At 47.5% G+C, this 10,549-nt stretch overlaps 1 long non-coding RNA gene across 1 annotated transcript; it reads left to right on the plus strand.

Annotated features, from left to right (window-relative positions):
- Positions 1 to 7,523: 7,523 nt before the first annotated feature.
- On the plus strand, positions 7,524 to 9,384 carry LOC145137198 (uncharacterized). Its single transcript, XR_013720953.1, has 3 exons — positions 7,524 to 7,546; positions 8,236 to 8,286; positions 9,351 to 9,384. It is a non-coding gene; the product is annotated as an uncharacterized LOC145137198 (long non-coding RNA).
- The last annotated feature ends 1,165 nt before the right edge of the window (positions 9,385 to 10,549 follow it).

Raw genomic sequence — 10,549 nt, forward strand, 5'->3', positions numbered from 1 at the left:
ACCTCAAACCCCGATGAAACACTTCCTATGGCCAGAATCGACTGCTGCTCCTGGTCGCCTCCGAACTACAACGAAGCATCTCCAATGGCCATCGCTCCTCAGCCCTGTGAAACCCCAACCACCATGTCCATCTCTTCCAACCACCGATCTCCGACTGATCTTTCACCATGACGACCCCCGGTGACAGCAGCTTCAACGCCCATCACCACCATCTCCAACCTCTGTCGTTGGAGGCATCTCCATCGCTAGTCGACAAATCTCCGGTGAAGATCACCAAATCCCTCACTGCCCATTATCAGAGCTCCAATTAAAAGCTCCTTCCTTCTGTGTTGTCGCCCAACGAATCGTGAAAATAGGGAAGAAAGGGCAAATTCGTTTTTCTACAAAGCTGGTACCCTTGTCTATCCCACGCGTATTCAACAAAAGAAAAGATGAAGAAACATAAATTAAAGCGGCCCCATGCTTAATACCGTTGTACACGTGCAGACCACAGCAAAAGGAAAAAATAATAAAAGAACGCAGATATTGGGCTCATAATTTGCTTGAAGTATACAAATTTTTTATTTTGGCTGATGAGTATGCAAATGGGTTATGACATTCATTTTGAGCCCTACCAAGTAGTTTTGTTTGGAAATTTGGTCACGCAAAAAAAAAAAGAATAAAGAAAAGGCAAAGGAAAAGAAAAGTATTTGGGCACGACACTAGTCAAAAAGGAAGAAGAATAAATCAACAAGAAACGAGATCAGGGAGATTTTTTAATTCTCAAGTTTGCAACCTTCAAAAAAAAGAGAGATGAAAAAATGATGGCCCCACAACTAGAAAACTTTTCTATCTTCATTTCGTTCAACAAAAAAAAAGATATGACTTGGGCTAACAATTTTTCATTTGGGCTCGTTTATAAATAGGCCAAACAATTACATTTTGGGCTCCCAAATGGACTGCCTCAACAACAAATGGCTCACTTTTGCAAGTTTATTTTAGTCATTAATCCATTTAACGTCTTGCTACTATTCTGTTCAGCAGAATTTGGTTCTAGAAGACTTATTGCAGTCCAACCTGCTCGACATTTCAAAAAAGAAAAAAGGAGACGTGGGTCTAATAGACTGCAATTTCATTTTGGGCTCCTCTCAATTCGGCTATCTCATATTTTTGGGCTGTCTCAACAATTAATTGGGTCATTTTACAAAATATTTTATCGCACGACCGCCCAGTGCTCTAAATGGGCCAATATTACAAGACAAACCACCCATTTAACGAAGGCGTATCACAAGCACCGCTCAACAAATACGTCTCAAATACGCAAGGAGTTTTCAAAAAAAAAAAAAAAGGAGGGAGAAGAGTAGTGCACTACTGCTACTCTATGAAGTATTCCGAGAAGTGACCACGACAGGAAATGTGAATCAATTTATTATTTCAAGAAGATATACTAACTAACAAATTTTATCTTGATGCCCTTTCAGATAATTGCTCCAGCGTCGCCACACTCACGGTGCGCCAACAACAAACTCGCGTAGCAAAGCCCGGTCTGTAAAGCATTTACAGGGGACTTACGAAGTGTGCACCGCTGACCAGTCACTCAAAGTTCTCATCCAACGGGCATAGAAATATAACTCCCCACCCGGTGTTGGCTGCGGGTCTCGTCCCCCTCACCAGGGTGCGAGCGCGACGCTCAGAGCGTCAATTTCTATTAACAACTTTCAGCTGTGACTGGAACGCAGGAATCATGGACCAAGTGCGTTGTATCTATTTACAGACTTCGGAGCTTGTGCCACATAACAGTCTCAGAGACTGCATGGCGAGGTTATGGTTCTTAGCTACCCCGGCCCGACATTTTATCGACATCAGTGTCGTGTAACACTCTTTAGCAGCCTCGGTCTGCATCAACGCAACAACAGTTACGTTGCATCGCACCGATCGGCTCGCGCTCCTCTCAATGAAGGAGTATCAAGTCATCTCAAGCTACGTAAGTAATGCTTGGCTCATCGCACAACCTCACGACTCTCGTGGGCGAGGTTCGGTCATTTCTCTTTATTATTTATTGTATTGGTGCTTTATCTAGTCCGATCCGATTGTCAGCAACCCAATCGCATTAGACTAGGGGGACTTGACGACGCACAATTTATATGACTAGTTCCAGTCCGATGTCATTGGCCGCGTACCAATAACACCAGACTGGGGGGACTTGATGATATATGGTCTGTTAGCATGGCCCAGACTGCTCTAGCGCGCCAGCCTGGCCTGGCGCGCTCCTGCCAACCTTGTCGGGGACTCCCTAGCCAGCCTGGCCTGTCGCGCTCCTGCCAACCTTGTCGGGGACTCCCTCGTTGGGGACTCTCCTGTTGGTTTATATGACCAGTTCCAGTCCGATGTCATTGGCCGCGTACCAATAACACCAGACTGGGGGGACTTGATGATATATGGTCTGTTAGCATGGCCCAGACTGCTCTAGCGCGCCAGCCTGGCCTGGCGCGCTCCTGCCAACCTTGTCGGGGACTCCCTGGCCAGCCTCGTTGGGGACTCTCCTGTTGGTTTATATGACCAATTCCAGTCCGATGTCATTGGCCGCGTACCAATAACACCAGACTGGGGGGGGGGGACTTGATGATATATGGTCCATTGGCATGGCCTAGACTGCTCTAGCGTGCCAGCCTGGCCTGGCACGCTCCTGCCAGCCCTGCTTGGCGTTCCCTTGCGAGCCTTGCTGGGGACTCCCTTGCCAGCCCTGCTGGGGACTCTCCTGCCGGCTCGGCCAGACGCTCCCTTGCCTGGCACTCCCTTGCCATCCTCTCCTGGTGCGCGCCCGCCAGCCCTGCCTGGGGCGCGCCCGCCAGCCCCGCCCGGCGCCTCCGGGCGGCCTTGCCCTGCTCCTTGCTAGTTGGGCCTAAATTGGGCTGGCCCAAGGCCTGCCCTAATTCCCTTTGACCTAATTTTCCACTATAAATAGAATAGTGCCTCCTCCTTGGAGGGGGACTCTCTCCCAGGTGGTCCAGCCACCACTAGACTTCCCCATGGCTCAGCCGCCACTATACTCCGGTAGGGTGGCTCAGCCGCCACCCGTCGCCGTCAGCCACCACCAGCACTAAGATGGTTCCCTCCAGCTATGGAGAACCATCTCAGATCTTCTAGCTGATCTAACTTGACCGTCGGAGCCCGCTCCCGGGGCACAGTCCATGGGTCGCCTCTAACGGGTTTGCACTGTGATGTCAGATCTCCGCCGCAGTAGAAGACCAGAAGCCTTGCCGGAGGTCGATGTCGCATCATAAAGAAAGTACATCCACAACCTAGATCTGAAGAAAAAGGTTCAAATCTATAAACAAAGTACATCTACAGCCTAGATCTGAAGAAAAAGGTTCAGATCTGTAAACAAAGTACATCCACAGCCTAGATCTGAAGAAAAAGGTTCAGATCTGTAAACAAAGTACATCCACAGCCTAGATCTGAAGAAAAAGGTTCAAATCTGTAAACAAAGTACATCTACAGCCTAGATCTGAAGAAAAAGGTTCAGATCTATAAACAAAGTACATCTACTGTCTAGATCTGAAGAAAAAGGTTCAAATCTGTAAACAAAGTACATCCACAGCCTAGATCTGAAGAAAAAGGTTCAGATCTGTAAATAAAGTACATCCACAGCCCAGATCTGAAGAAAAAGGTTCAGATCTGTGAACAAAATACATCTACAGCCTAGATCTGAAGAAAAAGGTTCAAATCTGTAAAGAAAGAAGTTAGATCTTTCATCCAACATAGATCTCAAAGCATAAAATATATATACAGCTTAGATCTTAAAAACAAAGAAGTTTAAATCTTTCATCTAGCACGGATCTCAAGTAGATATGCGCACATAACATGTAATTTATATAAAATACTTCATATCTATGTGTAAGATGAAAGTAACTATGCACTCACCTGATCAGGAGTGATTCGGACAACATCTCGCTTCTAAAAATAATCTTCTTTGACGAAACCGGGAAGTTTGCTTGAAAACCAGGCTCCGCGCGGGCAAAGTTTAAAACCAAAAAACTATTTTTCTCATAGACTCTGGGCTCTCCGAGGCTTTCTTCAAGTGCTAGGGAAGTTTCCTAGGCTTTTGGGGGAGTTTGGGGAGTTAGAGAGAGAGTTTAGAGAGAGAAAGTGAAGGTTGAAGGTGTGAGAGAAGTGTTGAACCCGACACCTCTATATATAGGCTGTGAAACAGCTCTACTCGACGAGTTGATACTTCTACTTGTTGAGTCCAGGCTAGGTGTCACCATTCTGGTGGCAGAACGTGGGTGGCCTACATTGTGCCACGTCACCCCTTTTGCAGCCGCACCCTGCCGACTTCTAAACCCCGTAACGTTCGTATACGAGCTTCGTTTTCAACGTTCTTTATATCCACGCGTAGGTAAAAACAAGATCTATAGCTTTCATTTAGACTCCGTCGGCTAAATCTCGACCGATCTTAAATTTAACAGTAGGATGCGATTAGACTGTTAAATGATCGCGAAGAATTCGTAACTCCTTCATACGGACTCCGTTTTCGTCTGTCTTTTTACCGTTGAGTTCCTATTAATGAGATCTACAACTCTAATTTAGGTCACATAAGCCAAAAACCGCTCGAACTAAAATCGAGTTTCGGGTCGTGCACTGCTAAGCCAAATCTTAGAAAATTCATAACTTCCTCATACGAAGCCAGATTTGGGCGTTCTTTTTATGGATGTTCTCGGTTTAACGAACACTACGACTTTTGTTTAGATTACTAAGGCTAAAAAGTCCTCCATCATAAATTCAGTATTTACGTCTCCCGGTGTCGTGCCGGTTTTGCCGAAAAACTTCGACAGGCCATAACTTCTTCGTTATAACTCGGATTTCGGCGTTCTTTATATGTACGGAACCCTTGAGACATATTCTACAACTTGGTTAAGATTATTTGTTCTAAGTAATCTTCCATCAAAAACTCATTTTTGACGCTCATTATCTCTAAATTGACTAGCTCGGATCTGCGGGCGTTACAGATGACAGTGGTGACTCCGGTGTTGGATACCATTCGAGAGGCCCAGGCGGAGGCCGTGAGACCGGAGAACCGCAAGAGGGAGTGGGTGATTGGGCAGGTATCCGAGTTTGTGACGGATAGCATATGGCTTATGACCTTTAGAGGGCGGATTTGGGTGCCCTATACGGGAGGAGCACGTAGCATACTGATGGAGGAGGCGCACAGATCGAGATTCTCGATCCATCCCGGGGACACCAAGATGTATTTGGACCTGAAGAGAGATTACTGGTGGCCCTGTATGAAGAGGGATGTTGCTTGGATAGTTGAGAGGTGCTTGACTTGCCGTCGGTTCAAGGCAGAGCACCAGCGACCACATGGTCCATTACAGCCTCTGAGATTCCCCAGTGGAAGTAGGAACAAATTTCGATGGACTTTATCACCAAATTACCAAGGACTGCGCGTGGATTCGACGCGATTTGGATAATTTTGGACCGACTGACGAAGAGTGCTCACTTCCTTGCTATAAGTGAGAGCTCTTCCGCAGAGAGGCTGGCAGAGATTTATATGAGAGAGGTGGTAGCACGACATGGGGTGCCGATCTCTATTGTGTCAGATCGAGACGTGTGTTTCACTTCCAGGTTTTGGAAGAAATTTCATGAGGAATTGGGCACGCGCTTACATTTCAGTACTGCGTATCACCCACAGACATACGGACAGAGTGAGCGGACGATCTAGACGCTCGAGGACATGTTACGAGCATGTGTCATGGACTTCGGAGGAAGTTGGGACACCTACATACCGTTGGCCGAGTTTTCTTACAACAATAGCCACCATTCGAGTATTGATATGCCTCCCTTTGAGCTTCTTTATGGGAGGAGGTGTCGGACTCCCATTTGCTAGGGAGAAGTAGGCAGAGGGTGATGGGCAACACAGAGATAGTGCTAAAAATGACTAAGCAGATTCAGCTGGTCAGGCAGAGATTGCTGACGGCCCAGAGCCGCTAAAAGAGTTATGCGGACAGGCGAAGGTCCGAGCTGGAGTTTCAGGTCGGAGATTTCGTGCTCCTGAAGGTATCCCCATGGAAGGGGTGATCCGGTTCAGGAAGCGGGGCAAGCTGGCCCCCCGATATATCGGTCCGTTCAGAGTGACCGCCAGAGTAGGTAAGGTAGCATACCAGTTGGAGCTACCCGCGGAGTTGAGTCAGATTCATAACACCTTCCGCGTGTCCCAGTTGAGGAAGTGTGTGGCCGACGAGACGACAGTGGTACCGCTGGAAGACATTCAGGTAGATGCGAGCCTGAATTATATTGAGAGGCCGACCGCGATCTTGGATCGAAAGGTGAAAGTTTTGAGGAACAAGGAAGTGCCCCTGGTTCAGGTCCAGTGGTAGCATCGGAGAGGGTCCGATTTGACTTGGGAGCCGGAGTCAGAGATGTAGGAGCAACATCCAGAGTTGTTTGTGGAGCATGACTTCGAGGGCCAAGTCTGATTCTAGTGGGGGAGAATTGTAACATCCGGATTTCCAGGTACGTTATTTTAAGTATTTATTTTAAGGTTCATTGACCTACTCGACGAGTTGGTGCTATAACTCGTCGAGTAGAGACATGATGGCCACGTGGGTTTAATGATCTACTCGACGAGTCCGGGAGTAGACTCGCCGAGTAGGCGCTGGGAGTGAAAACCCTAGATCCCCGGGTTTGAGACCTATTTAAAGGCACTTATAGCCTCATTTGCGGCCACACTTCACTGAGAAGAAACCCTAATCACCCCCTTAAGCTTGTGAGAGAAGTTTGAGCCTTACTTGAGATTTGTGAGTGCTTTTTGGTAGAGGAAAGAAAGATTCCAAGCAAGGATTGTGAAGAGGCTGATAGATCTACTGCTTATACGTCCAAGGGCTCCTGTTAGAGGTATCAAGTTCGAACCTTGCTCTTTTATGTGAATAGATCTCTCATTTTGAAGATTAGGGCTTCCTTTCTTTATATTTTTGGGACTTTGAAGATTTGGGGTTCATGAGGAGGCTTGAACTCCAGATCTGGACCTTAGGAGGTCCCTAACATCTAAAGGTTCCTGCTTTATTCAGCCTTGATGGGATTTATGAGTGAATAACCCATTTAGACCATGTTCTTGGCTTTTCATGCCCAAAATGCCATGCATGGACGTAAAGTCTATGACTTTTGTAACATCCGGATTCCCAGGTATCTTATTTTATGTATTTTTATTGAATATTAGAGAGGGACTCGGCGAGTAGACGCTTAAACTCGCCGAGTAGGAACGACGTTTGCTGACTGTATTAAATGAATGGACTCGGCGAGTCCATGCGTTGACTCGGCGAGTCCGCGCTGTTAAGTGAAACCCTAATCCTCGGGGCCTGAGCCCTATTTAAAGGCCTTTATGGCCTCCATTTGCGGCCAATGCACCCCAGAGGAACCCTAGAGAGAGAGCAGTAAGAGAATTGAGAGCAAAAGGAGGCTATTTCTTCATCTTTTTGTGTGGTTTGGCTTGAAGGAAGATAGGAGCACACATCTAGAACGTGAAGGGGACTGGATATGAGCTAATCATCTTGTGGTATCATCTTTGGAGGTATAAACCTTTCCCATTTCGTGTTATATTGATGGATTTCTTGCTTTTAGGGTTTTTACCCTCATTTTATGGAAGATCTAGAGAGTATGAGGTCCACTTTGGGATTATGACATCAGATCTGGACCCATAGAGGTCCAGAGGACCTTTCCCACTCTGCTTTATGCTGATTCATGGAGGATTGGAGACTAGGTTGCCATTTCTAGTGTTATTTCTCCATTTGAGGCTTGATATGGGATGCATGCATGTAAAGGTTGCACCTTTACGTGACTTTTGAGTGTTAAATGGATGGATCTACTGTTTGGTGAAGCAGATCTGACCTCAAGAGATCTTTTGAGGGTTTTCATGGGAGGAACTCGCCGAGTCCATAAGGGACTCGACGAGTCGAGTCGGGTTGCCCCGCGACTCGCGACCTGTGACGAACCATGGAGCACCGGGTTGACCAGCGAGTCCAGGGAGGACCAGGGACGTAGAGTACAGACATGTACTCGCCGAGTCACTCTAGTGCACTCGGCGAGTCCGGTCAATGTTGACCGTTGACTTTTGTTGACTTTTAGGGTTTAGTCAGTGGTTGGTCTTATGAGCCATTAGAGGGGCAGATTGGTCTTTTGCCCTTCTTAGAGAACTTATAGAGAGGGGTTAACCTAGCCTTTAGAAGTTGTATTAATTAGAGTAATTATTTATGTGATTAGGCGAAGGCTAGCGCAGTAATTCAGAGTTCGAGATTTACCGAGTCACCCGAGGTGAGTCTTCTCGCTATACTTTACCTTGAGTGGTAATAGAGCTATGTGATAGAGTATCTTGTATGTTATGTATGTGAGGTGTTGCACTGTATTATTTCTATGTGATATATGCTGTGTGTATTCCAGAGTTACAGAGTTAGAACCGGAAGGTTTACAGAGTTAGGACCGGAGGGTCCACAGCGTTATAGCCTCGAGTGGCTAATATGTGTTACATGTGGTATTTTGGGGAACTCACTAAGCATTTATGCTTACAATGTTGTGTTATGTGTTTCAGGTACCAGTGAGGATCGCGGGAAGGCGCCGACATGATCAGTACACACATGAGGAGCTTTTTATACTTGTGATCTTGGGATATGTTTTCTGGAGTGTTATGTGATACAATGAGATTTTTATAATATTGTGAATGAAATTATGTTTTTAAAATGTGAAAAATTGTTTTAAAAATTTGGGCGTTACAAGTTGGTATCAGAGCCTTGGTTTGAGGGATTCGGATGCACCGTCGAGCGCATTTGAACTCAAACTGAGGATTTGAGGAAAATTTTTCAAAATAGAACAAATTTTTCTAAAAAGAGTAAAAAGATTTGAAACAAGCAGAGCAGAGCAGTGTGTACGATCAGCCAGCGCCCGAATGGTGATTTCCCAAAATACCCTTACATTATGCGTTATGAGATATTATGTGATAGGCTATGTATGCTAGAGTAGGCTAGGTATTACTATTAGGACTAGAGTGGCCTGATCTGTGATGCCTTAGCCTAGGAATTACCGCTACTATGAGATGCTTCGAGAGTAAGTAGGTAGCAGCGAGAAACTTATGAGTGGTTTACTAGAGAGTAGCCTGAGTTTAGTGAGATATGGAGTACTGGTGACCTGGGATCCAAGGAGGAGGACTTAGGGTGAATACTGATGCGGTGTGGACGGTAGTATAGGGCCCATACTACTGAAGACACCGGAGCAGTGCGCACTCTAAGTAAGAATCCTTTGGGTACTATGAGAGCAAGTAGGGTTGAGTATCGAGTGCGAATATACTCGAGCGAGTCTCTGATTCCTTTTGTGTTGTATTTCAGAGACATCATGGTTGGGACGCGCCATCACCCAGGGGGCAGTGGTACCAGTGATGAGGAGATCCGTAGGCTGATTCACGAGGAGGTGGCCGCGGCCATCCGAGCTGAGATACCAAAGATGTTCGGGTCTATCAAGACCACGTTGATCGAGACTTTTGATGAACGGTACGCTGCTCTCACTGAGGCTGTTGTTGCTGCGGCCACCGCAGCCGTCGCTGCTGCCAGGCTGCAGGGGGGGTGACTCGTTGCTGTACCGAGAGTTCAGCAACACGAAGCCACCAGAGTTTGATGGGATGCAGGATCCGATTGTTGCGATGAGATGGGTTTCTGATATTGAGGGATGCTTTTATACGTGTTCTTGTCCGGAGCATCTGAGAGTTCGGTTCGCGCTGAACCAGCTTCGCTTGGGAGCGAAGGACTGGTGGAAGTTTGTGACAGCGCACTACACACCTGCAGAGTCTGCCGCAGTAACCTGGGAGAGGTTCACCGCTATGTTTCGTGATGAGTACGTTCCCCCGGTGGAGAGGGAACATTTGGCCCAGGAGTTTCTGACCCTCAAGCAGGGTACTGAGTCTGTTACTGTGATCACCAGGATGTTCCATGATAGGGCGATGTTTTGCCATGAGCACGTGTCTACCGAGCAGGCACGTATGAGTCGGTATCTGAGTATTCTGAGGAGGGACATACGAGAGTTCGTGGCGAACTCGTCATACCGGACATTTTCTGAGCTTCAGGAAAATGCCCGGAAGAGGGAGATAGAGCTAGAGACTCAGGCTAGAGAGGAGGCGGAGTCTCAGGGGAGAGATCGGCGACCGGCACAGTCCCAGCCGGCAGCCAAGCGGGCCAAGCCCGCCGATTCGAGATCAGGGAACCAGAAGGGCCGCACTTGTGGCAAGTGCGGCAAGGGTCACGAGGGAGTTTGTAGAGCAGGGTCTTGCTACAAGTGTGGCAAGGAGGGGCACATGGCCAAGGATTTCCCCAAGGGGTTTGCAGTTTGTTTTCACTACAACCAGACCGGACACCGGAAGGCAGAGTGTCCGCAGTTGCGAGGGTCGGCCCAGGGAGCTTCTCAGGGATCTGTCCCTGCTGCCGTGCGAGTTACGGAGAGTTGGCCAGTGAAGGCCGATGGGCCAAAGGCTCGCGGGAGAGCCTTCCAGTTGACAGTGGAGGAGGTCCGCGCAACGCCTGATGTCGTGGCTGGT

This window comes from Lactuca virosa, chromosome 9 (genome assembly GCF_052849685.1).
Source record: "Lactuca virosa cultivar CGN04683 chromosome 9, Lactuca_virosa_CGN04683_v6, whole genome shotgun sequence".
NCBI lineage: Eukaryota > Viridiplantae > Streptophyta > Magnoliopsida > Asterales > Asteraceae > Lactuca > Lactuca virosa.